The 11,132-nt window shown below is 35.6% G+C and overlaps 1 pseudogene; it reads right to left on the reverse strand.

The window, feature by feature from the left end:
• Window positions 1-212: 212 nt before the first annotated feature.
• On the reverse strand, window positions 213-10,635 carry LOC132309125 (isoleucine--tRNA ligase, cytoplasmic-like; annotated as a pseudogene).
• Window positions 10,636-11,132: the final 497 nt, after the last annotated feature.

The following is an 11,132-nucleotide window of genomic DNA, read 5'->3' on the forward strand; positions in this document are numbered from 1 at the left end:
CGATCGATCGAACTGGCAAGCGAATGTTTTTAAAATCGATTCAGGGTCATTCGATCGATTCAACTTGAATCAATCTCAGACCCTTGTTCCCCCTTCGCCGCTGCATCCCAACTCTTCCCCATCATGAAACTCGGTATCCGGATGAACTACAACCATCAATTTTTAAGAGTTTAAGAGTTTCTATTAACACTTTGTTCAATACGTTCCCCACCCTTTCCTTCTTCTTGAGGAAATCTGCAATAGTGGATGCTTTCCTCTAATTCATTGCAAACTTTTCACAAATTTTGGTACAGAACTTCAGTAAAGAATGGCGTAAATGGAGCCATTGCTTTACAAGAAGTTAGAAGCACCTGGTATAAGGTTGAAAGTGCCATCCTGCAGTCTTCTTCTCCCGTCCGGCCTTTAAGTCTCTTACTGTTCAACCACACATATATATTCGTAAGGTTATCAAGAAATTTCAGGAGATAAGGAACCACCATATACAGTCGATATGCATCCATTTCTTGGTAGACAAAATGAACCAAACTCTGAGTGGCCGAGTTGATCCACTGATCAAGCACATTAGATGACTTTTGAAAAGTGAACTGTTCAATAGGAACAAATGGTGCAAATCCCTGGGTCTTAAGTCTTTTTACATTCTAAACAAGGAACCTGTATACATTGTACCACGGCAAAAAAACATCTTTGACAACACCATACACTCCATTCTTTTTGAAACAAAAAGGCTCTGCACGAACAACTGGTGAATTAATAAGGTACAGTCATAACGCATCAGCACCGTATTCATTAATGACTTCCATACACTGAGGATAGTTCTTCAATCTTTTACTCATCTTTTTACTATCTTCAGCAAGGATAAACCCATTGCAAATGAGATTCCTAAATGTTGGTTTCCCAAATAATGCACTAGACAAGACCATAACAGTATTGAACCATCCACGAGTTTGATCCAGCCCTCTGCCATAAAATGGCCAGGGAAATTATTCTCAAAACGTTCAGCATTCTGAAACGGATAATGGATATAAGCATTAAGGCATGGACCAGCTCTCAAACCAACAATCAAACACATCATCTACACGCCAAAATTAGGGCCACGACTGGAAGGAATTGTGATGTGATCAGTATGGTGAAGATGCAAATCAGTCACTTTGACACCAGAAAGTGTTTCAAGTTTATCAATTGAATCCATAACTATTGTTTCCTTACCATCCTCGCTAATCCATAGTGAAAGAGGAGTTCCCCATAATCTACTTCGACTAACAGCCTAGTCTCTTGCATTTTCTAGCCAATTGTGAAAACAGCCCAGTCTCTTGCATTTTCTAGCAAATTGTGAAAGCGTTTTTCTTTCACAAATTCAGGGACTCAATTCAGGATCAGGTACGTACTTATAGTTTGAATTGGCTTCAAAATTAGACAATGGAATCTTGCAACCGGTGCTATATGGCATAACCTTGAAACCTCTATAGACGAGACCCTTTTCAAATAACTTAGAAAAGACCCACTAACCACTCTCTATAAACTTCAAGTCCATAGTCTTGTAATCATTCTTGAAATCGATCCACTGACCGCTCCTCTATACAATCTTCTCCAGGTACCGTGTTACAAAACTCCGACACTCTAATGAGTGCTCAAATGTGACTCATTTTAGCACCTAAGGTAGAGTATTTTAGTCCATTCATTTATCTTTATTTTTCCGTTTTAGTACTTATTTGTGTTTTTGTCTATTTTAGGTCAATAAGGTTTAAATGGGCTGAAAATGGTTCATTACAGCCTTTTTGAGTAAAGCAAAAGTTTCGAGAAGATTCCAGAAAAATCTGGAAAAATGTCAAAAATGCTTAATTTTTAGATGGATCGAGAATTTTTTGATTAATCGAAGATTTCTTTAATCGATCGAAAATACACTGGCAGCGAGCTGTTTAATTCCCACGTACCCAAACTCTACCTACCACATAGTTGCGGGATTTGATATTTTAAGAGCTTATTTTCTGACTTGTTCACTACTCCAAGGACCTTGTATTTAAAGGGAATTGAAATATTTTGTAAAATATCTTTTGTCTTTAATTTTATTATATTTTTACATTGTAATAGTTAGTTTTCTCTCTCTAGAAAAGTTAGAGATTAGGGTTAGAAGAAAGGAAAAGAGTGGAGGCTCCAAGATCTACACACACACTCTCTCTCTTTAGAATTCAACAAAGAAAAAGAGGAAGAAGATGGAGTCATGTTTGGGGATTGCCCTTGAGGGTTCCAAGATCACACCCACCTCCTCCATGATTAGCTAGACTTCTCATTGGGGCTTGGATGAGCCCCAAGTTTGTAATTTAAACCTCTATCTCTTTCATACTTTTTGGGGAATAATATATTGTGATTAGTGTTTTAGCCTTGTGAATTTAATGAATCTTGGGTTCTCCTTTGATTTCTATAGGTTAATTTTTTCTATTGATTCTCTATATGATTATATATTATCTTATATGTGATTATTTGGGAATTGATCTCTACACTATCTTCTCTATCTTTGTTACATGTCTATGTGTGATGAATTAAGGATTTAGTGATGGCTAGGCATGGGTTTGCTAATTAATTTGATGGAGTATGCTTATACTTGATAAGTTATTCTAAAATTTAATTCATGTTTATAGGTAGGTAGACAATCTTTACTTGATTTGACATTCCAAGGCTTATTATTGCAAATTCCATGATTCTCTAGATTGATGTGTGCTACAATTGTAACGGCCATTCTTAGAATTGATGGGTTGTGCTACACTCAGTTTATTTGTCGGTTAAGTAGACAAATCGTACATGAATTTGATGGTTCATGCTTAATATTGCAATTGGTAGTCGTATTTTGTTCACAAGAAGGTTTTCCCCAAATTAGTTGAAAGTGTGTGGTTTGGTGAACAAGCTTGGTGACAATTCCAATGCACTCCAAGACCTCACTTCTCATCTCTTAAATCCCTATCTCAACTTAATTTATTTTAATTACATTTTAATTAATTATTTTCTAGAGTAATCAACCAACCACTCCTTGTAAACATTTGCAATCATTTGATACATTAGAATTGTAATTAAATTCCATCACATATAATCCCTGCGGATGATCCCTACTCGTTATGCTTCATTAGTTGTAGTAGTGGTTTTTATAAATGTAAATTTGACTAGAAAGGCTTCATAAACCACATTCATAGTTTGACCTTGCGAAGCAACCTCTCGCATTACAAAGTTCATTTTCTAAACACTTAGAAAGGGGCTCGTCAAATTTTAGCGCCATTACCAGGGATTAACGGTTTTGTTGGAGTTAGACTAAACAATAGTGTTCATTTGACTGCTTCTATTTTTATTTTATTTTATTTTCCATTATATATTCATTTCTCCTTCTTGATATTATTTGTCAATTAGGTACTTGACTATAAGAAAGACAAACTTTGGAACTTGAAGCAATCATTGGAGCTTAAAGCTAACATTAAAATTTGAAGTTGCTTCAGGATCTTTGTGAGCAATTCTTGGAACTCTTGTATTTTAATTGAACACTCCTTTGCATGTTTGTGATAGCCCTTGTTGAGGCTAATTTCATTAGTTTATTTTAAGTGCAAGCATCGGCCCGTGTGGAGACCAAAATTTTTTCTTGCATTTGGATTTTTAATGTGAATGAAGCCATTATTTGATCCAAGTTTGGAGAAAATCTCTTCCCTTCACCTTATGCCCTCCATCATATTTTAATCCTTATGAGATTGAGTCCAATGTTCAACATGCATCATTTTATCATGGACTTGATCACACTTTTAATCATTCTTATGACTATTGCCCTCCCCCACTATTTTATGATGAACCAACTCCACTACCTTCTAGGTACTCACCCAAATTTCAAGAAAATGTGTTAGTTCTACTTTATGTGCTTAATTCACAAACTCAACTTATTCTCTCTCATTTTCAAATCTTAGCCAAGCTTGAAGCTCAAGTTGAGTAAATTGTAAGTACTATTTCTCGTCAAGAGGAGGAGGAAGAGGCAAATGAAAAAATGGCAAGAACTTTAATTTACATAGATAAGGATGATAAGAGTGAAGAGGAAGATAAGACAAGTGAGCTAATGCCTAGCACTCTATCTTGTATAGAAGAGGAAGTGGTAAGTGAGTTAGTGGCTAATCCAGTAGAGCATAACATGATTAATGAGGATTTTCCTTAATTTGAACATGATTTTATCTCCGCCATTGCCACTTTAGAAAGTGAGGAGATGGTGACCACTACAGAGGTAGGAGAGGAGGAGGAGGAACTCGTTGAAGAAAACCTTCATTCTATTATCTCCAAAGACCCTCTTGAGACATGCCTTTTTGAAATCTATAAAAATTGTGATTTTGACTTGAAAGCTCCAAATATGAAGTGAACTCTCTAATGGACTCCTTAGCTAACTTGGAAGGTGGGGAGATGGTGATTTTTGAGGAAGAGAAAAAGGATGAAGAGAAGGTGTTTCTTGATATTCCAATTGAGTCTTTGAAAGACATCGCCTTGCTAATTCACAAAGGAAGTGATTCTTTGAATACACTTGAAGAGCACAAAAATGAGGCAAGGCCAACAATGATTGATTCTGTTTTCAAGACCGTAGATGAAAGGAACAAAATCATCTCTTTCATATCTTTTGAAGTCATTGTTTTGGAGGATGATTTCATTGTTGTAAGTGAGGCATTAAATGAGAAAATGAAAAAGAGGGTCAATAAGGATGTTTCATATCCGGTTTTTAACGTCTTGCTAGAGACGTTAAACACTAGCATTGATAAAGTTTTCAACTCTATTATTCTCCCATTTCTTTTTATTTTTCACTTCTTGTGTCATCTAGATATGTTCCATTGCACTTCATTGTCAAAAATTAGGTTTTTTTTTACCATATTCATGCATTTTGGGGGGCCTTTGAAAAATTTTCCAATTCAACATTTTGTGCCTACGCAGCGCCCAGTTCGATCGATCGAAGACTTTCTCGATCGATTAACGCTTATTCCGATCGATTGAAAATGGTCTCAATTGATCGATCGGAATTGCATCGAAAATTTTTGTTCCCAGGGCATCATTCTACAAGCTTTTTCGATCGATCGAGCACTGTTCATTAAAAAATATATATTGCATCTCTTATTTCCTTGCATTTTCATTCCTTGCATGTTATTTGTTTTATTTTGGTGTGTGTGTATACATACTTGTTATGTCAAAAATAAAAATAAATAATAAAATAAAGAGTTTTTATTTTTATTTTTAATTATTTTGTTCTTACATTCTTTCTTACTTTTTGTTATTTATTTCTTGCATTGTACATTTTCTTTCATTGCATTTTACCTTCTTTATTTTTTCTTTTTGTATTTTGTTCATACATTTTATTCTTTGATTTACTTGCATTTTATATATACTTGCTTTCATTAAATGAAAAATATAAAAAAATTTACCATTGTGCCCTTATGTGTAGTCATGCTACTTTCATATTTTCTATTGGGCTTGATCTCATATATATCTTTCATCTTGTGCTATATTGCCTTAGAATGCTTGATTTACTTATCTTATTCCATTTGATATTTGATGTGAGTTTGCTAGTGTGGTTATTTAAGTAGGTTGTTGATTTCAAGTTTGGGAGTGCACTTTTTCCTAATGGATCATTACCGGGCTTCATGTCTTTGCTACGACGGTATAGTCTTTCCAACTTTTCTATTGTTCTCATTGCACATTGAGAACACTGTGCGTTTAAGTTTGGGGGTAAGGTGACTTTATTGTATTCTACTTAAATTGGAGCTTTAATTGCATGATTAAGATGTGAAATCCTTGTTAGGTATGATTTTGATTTTTTTAGGATCATGATACTTAGAATTTAAAAATTGCTTGACTTGAGAGTTTAATACTCCTTGTATGCTTTGTGGGTGCTACTTAGGAGTAAATTTTTCAAAAGATTGATATCTTGCTTACATTTGTGGTCCACATCATCCTGATTTTGTGATTGTTTTGAGATTCACTATAGGATTCTACACTAGTACAGGTGCACACTAACATTTATTTGTGGGGTACATACTTTGTTGATTATTAATTTGATAATATCCCAATTGAGCTAGTAGTGTATTGAAAACTTTCATTCTTGACAAAGGTGGATAACAAACCATTTTCACTAAATAGCTAGGATTCAAGTCTCATCAAACATTGAATTTCTCGCGTCGAAAGGTAGAGAACCCAAACTCTAGGTTAAAAAAATAAAATAAAAAAGAAAATAAAAAAGTGAGGACTTCTCCCAAAAGGTGAGAAGTGGGAAATGATTAGATGGAGATTGTTTTGATTTGTAGCCTAATTAATTTGAGTTTGTACGGTATTTAAACATCTAATGCCCTAAAGTCATCCGGTTTGAGAGTCATTGACCTAACGCTCGACCTCATGGATCGCTAGAAAGCTTAATAGATCAACACATTGCATCATGCTTCCATCTTTGATCCTCTAAGTTAGTAGGAAAAAAATAATAATAAAAAAATAATAAAAAATAAGTGTATCTAGTTGAATAAAGCTTTAATAAAAGGTTCATTCTTTGTATTGACGATCGGTACAAGATTTGTGTGTTAGTTTGAGGCTGAATGTGATTATTTCTTTAATTGGCTTAGATAGCAACATATTTGATGTCGGTTCACTTAAAAAGGATTCTAGAATTGTTTTGATTTGCATGATCATTGTCTTGATGCGTGGAGGACCACACTTGTTTGCTTGGTATTGAGATTTTGGGAGATCGCTTGAAAAGGGTTGAAAAATTGCATACTTGGGGTAATTTTCTCTCAATATTTATTTTGCATGTTGGTACCTCTTTAGTGAGAAAGAGCTCAATGTTTGTGGGTATATTTCTGGAAACCTTCACGAGACTTCACTCGTCTGCTAAGGGAAACCTAGTGGTTTAAAAGGCTTGTTGCATATGCTAAATGTAATCGTGTTCCCTACGAAAGTGGCGTTATCATTTCATTACTTTCTAGTTCATAGTCACTTAGATGTTTATTTATTGCTAGGGACTAGCAATATCTAAGTTTGATGGTGTGATGAGTGCTCAAATGTGACGCATTTTAGCACCTAAGTTAGGGTATTTTAGTCCATTCATCTATCTTTATTTTCCTGTTTAAGTACTTACTTGTGTTTTTGTCTATTTTAGGTCAATAAGGTTCAAACGGGCTAAAAATGGTCCATTACTGCCTTTTTGGAGTCAAACAAAAATTCCGATAAGATTCCAGAAAAATCTGAAAAAAAGGTCAAAAATACTGAATTTTTAGATAGATCAAGAATTTTTCGATCGATCAAGATTTCTTCAATCGATCGAAAATATGCAGGCAGCGAGCTATTTTATTCTCGCGTGCCCAAACTCTACTTGTCACATAACTCTGGGATTAGATATTTTAAGGGCTTATTTTCTGACTTGTTCACTACTCTAAGGACCTTGTATTTAAAGGGATGAACCATTTTGTAAAATATCTTTTGTCTTCAATTTTATTATATTTTTACATTGTAATAGTTAGTTTTCTCTCTCTAGAAAAGTTAGAGATTAGGGTTAGAAGGAAGGAGAAGAGTGGAGGCTCCAAGATTTACACACACTCTCTCTCAAGAATTCAACAAAGAAGAAGATGAAGAAGATGGAGCCATGTTTGGGGATTGTCTTTGAGGGTTCCAAGATCACATCCACCTCCTCCATGATTAGCTAGACTTCTCCTTGGAGCTTGGATGAGCCCCAAGTTTGTAATCTAAACCTCTATCTTTTTCATACTTTTTGGGGAATAATATCTTATAATTAGTGTTTTAGTCTTGTGAATTTAATGAATCTTGGGTTCTCCTTTAATTTCTATGGATTAATTATTTCTATTGATTCTTTATGTAATTACATGTTGTCTTATGTGTGATTATTTGGGAATTGATCTCTACGCTATTTTCTCTATCTTTGTCACATGTTTATGTGTGATGAAATAAGGATTTAGTGATGGTTAGGTATGGTTTTCATTAGATTGGTTTATCAATTAATTTGATGGATTATGCTTATGCTTGATGGGTTGTTCTATAATTTAATTCATGTTTGTAAGTAGGTAGACAATCTTTACTTGATTTGATATTCCATGGCTTATTATTGCAAATTCTATGATTCTCTAGATTGATATGTGCTACAATTGTGACTAGTTTGATGGGTCATGCTTAGAAATGATGGTTTATGCTACACTTAGTTTATTTGTCGGTTAAGTATACAATTCATACATGAATTTGATGGTCCATGCTTAATATTGCAATTGGTAGTCGCATTTTGTTCACAAAAAGGTTTTCCCCAAATTAGTTGAAAGTATGTGGTTTGGTGAACAAGCTTGATGGCAATTCCAATGCACCCCAAGACCTCACTTCTCATCTCTTAAATCCCTATCTCAACTTAGTTTATTTTAATTGCATTTTCATTAATTATTTTCTAAAGGAATCAACCAACCAACCCTCCTTTGCAATCATTTGATACATTAGAGTCGAAATTAAATTCCAATATGTATAATCCCTGCGGATGATCCCTACTCACTATGCTGCATTAGTTGTAGTAGTGGTTTTTATAAATATAAATTTGACTTGAAAGGCTTCATAAACCACATTCATAGTTTGACCTTGCGAAGCGACCTCTCGCATTACAAAGTTCATTTTTTATACACTTAGAAAGGGGTTCATCACACTTCTCATTGTATTTATCAATCCCCATCTTCAGCACATCCTCTCTGCTCTTAATTCCCAACTTGGTATCGATCTCGAAATCGACGGGTAAGCCATGGCAGTCCCACCGGAATCACCAGGTCACGTGATGGCCCGTCATGGTCTGGTACCTGGTCACTATGTCCTTAATCATGCCAGCGAGAATGTAGTCGTAGTGAGGTAGACCTGTGGAGAATGGTGGGCCATCATAGAAAATATACTCTAGGAGGTCTTTTGTTCGATCGAGCTGGGTATCCAAGGGATTGTTTTCGGTCCACCATTAGAAGATTCCCTCTTTTTGCTTCAGAAATGGGAAGTCCTTGCCTTCGCATACATCGTCCATGGCCACCACTTAGAGAGTCTAGAGAAAATACATTTGTTACGCAATAAGGATCGAGTAAGAGTTTATGAGAACAAGAGAAAAATAAATGACAAGAAAAAAGAAAATAGCGCACACACAAATGAGATAAGGATTTACGTGGTTCGGCTGTGCCTACGTCTGCGGGGAGAAGATAGATCAATATTTCACTATTGAAATATAGAGGTATAAGGCTACGTGGCTTACACCCAAAACCCAAATTACACCCAAAACTCTCACACACTTTGCTTTGCTTGATATTAAGTAAACACTCAAAAAAATTTTGGATGCTTCTCGGATGCCATGGGCATAGGCTATTTATAGCAGCTTATGCTTGTTGATCAAGCACATGGGCTAACACCAAAAACTTTTCAAACACAGCTTGGAGATCACGCATACTTGGAAGGGAAGCTGATGATACAAGTGATGAGCTATTGCATGATGATGTAAGTGGTGAGCTATTGTATGGTGAGTTGACAGAATTTGAGCCACAACTTTTAACAAATCTACACCTTGGCGAAAATAAAAAATGAGCCACTGTATCTCTGCAAAACAAACTGTCTTCTCCATTAAACTCGTAAGGGCAATTTCAACATTTGAGAATACCAACCAAGTCCAAGCAATGCTTAAACTTGAGAGCCGGAATGGACTATGTCATCATATCCGTCGGATTTTCAGCCATACCAATTTTATTCATTGTAGTAATTCCTTCTGATATAACATTCTGAATAAAATTTCATCTGACATCAATGTGTTTCGTTCTCTCATGATACATTTGAAGGACCTGAGAGAGTAAAGACCTATCCTGTCAGAGATCTTCTTCTATCCAAATCACCAGTATAATCGGAGTCCACAAAACCAACAACACTGCCAAAATTATTACTACTCTTCTAATAAACTAAGCCAATATCTGCAGTACCTTTCAAATACTGAAGAATCCACTTCACAGCTAGCCAATGCTCTTTTCCTGGATTATCCATATATCTGCTAATTATACTGACTACATGTGAAATATCAAGGCGAGTGCAAACCATTGCATACATCAAGCTACCAATTGCACTAGCGTGGAACATGTGACATGTGCTCCTTCTCCTCTTCGGATTGCGGTGATAAAGCTGTAGAAAGGCAAAAATGAGCAGCAAGTGGTGTGCTCACAGGCTTAGAATTCTGCATGTTGAACCGCTCAAGCACTTTCTCAATATAACTCTTCTATGAAAACTCAACCTGCCAGCTTGGCGATCCCTCTGAATTTCCATGCCCAAAATCTTCTTCCCTACACCAAGATCTTTCATCTCAAATTCAGTATTCAACTGAGATTTTAACTTGTTGATTTCTAACATGTCTTTTGCAGCAATAAGCATGTCATCAACAAATAACAACAAGTATACAAAAGAACCATCTGAGAGCTTCTGATAGTAGACACAACTGTCATAGCTACTTCTCAAATAACCATGTCCAACCATAAAAGTGTCAAACCTCTTGTACCACTGCCTTGGTGATTGCTTCAATCCATACAAAGATTTCTTCAACAAACAAACATGGTTTTCTTTTCCCTGAGCAACAAACCCCTCTGGCTGATGCATATAAATTTCTTCTTCAGGCTCACCATGTAGAAAAGCTATTTTAACATCAAGTTACTCAAGTTTCAAGTCAAATAGAGCAACCATGGCAAGCAACACGCGGATAGAGATATGTTTCACAACTGGTGAGCATACTTAATTTCAAGCTCACCATGTAGATGGAGATTGTTTTGATTTGTAGACTAGTTAATTTGAGCTTGTAAATCCTTAAGGGTGTTTAAACATCAAATGCCCTAAAGTCGTCCAGTTTGGGAGTCATTGACCTAACGCTCGACCTCATGGATCGCTAGAAAAGCTTAATAGATTAACACATTGCACCATGCTTCCATCTTTAATCCTTTAGGTTAGTAGAAGAAAAAAAAATCGAGTGGAAAAAATAAGTGCACCTAGTTGAATAAAGCTTTAATAAAAGACCCATTCTTTGTCTTGATGATCGATTCAAGATTTGTGTGTTAGTTTGAGGCCGGATGTGATTATTTCTTTAATTAGCTTAGATAGCA

The sequence above is a fragment of the Cornus florida genome, unplaced genomic scaffold, assembly GCF_030987335.1.
Source record: "Cornus florida cultivar Cherokee Brave unplaced genomic scaffold, ASM3098733v1 CherokeeBrave_3.0.0_Hap2_Chr05, whole genome shotgun sequence".
NCBI lineage: Eukaryota > Viridiplantae > Streptophyta > Magnoliopsida > Cornales > Cornaceae > Cornus > Cornus florida.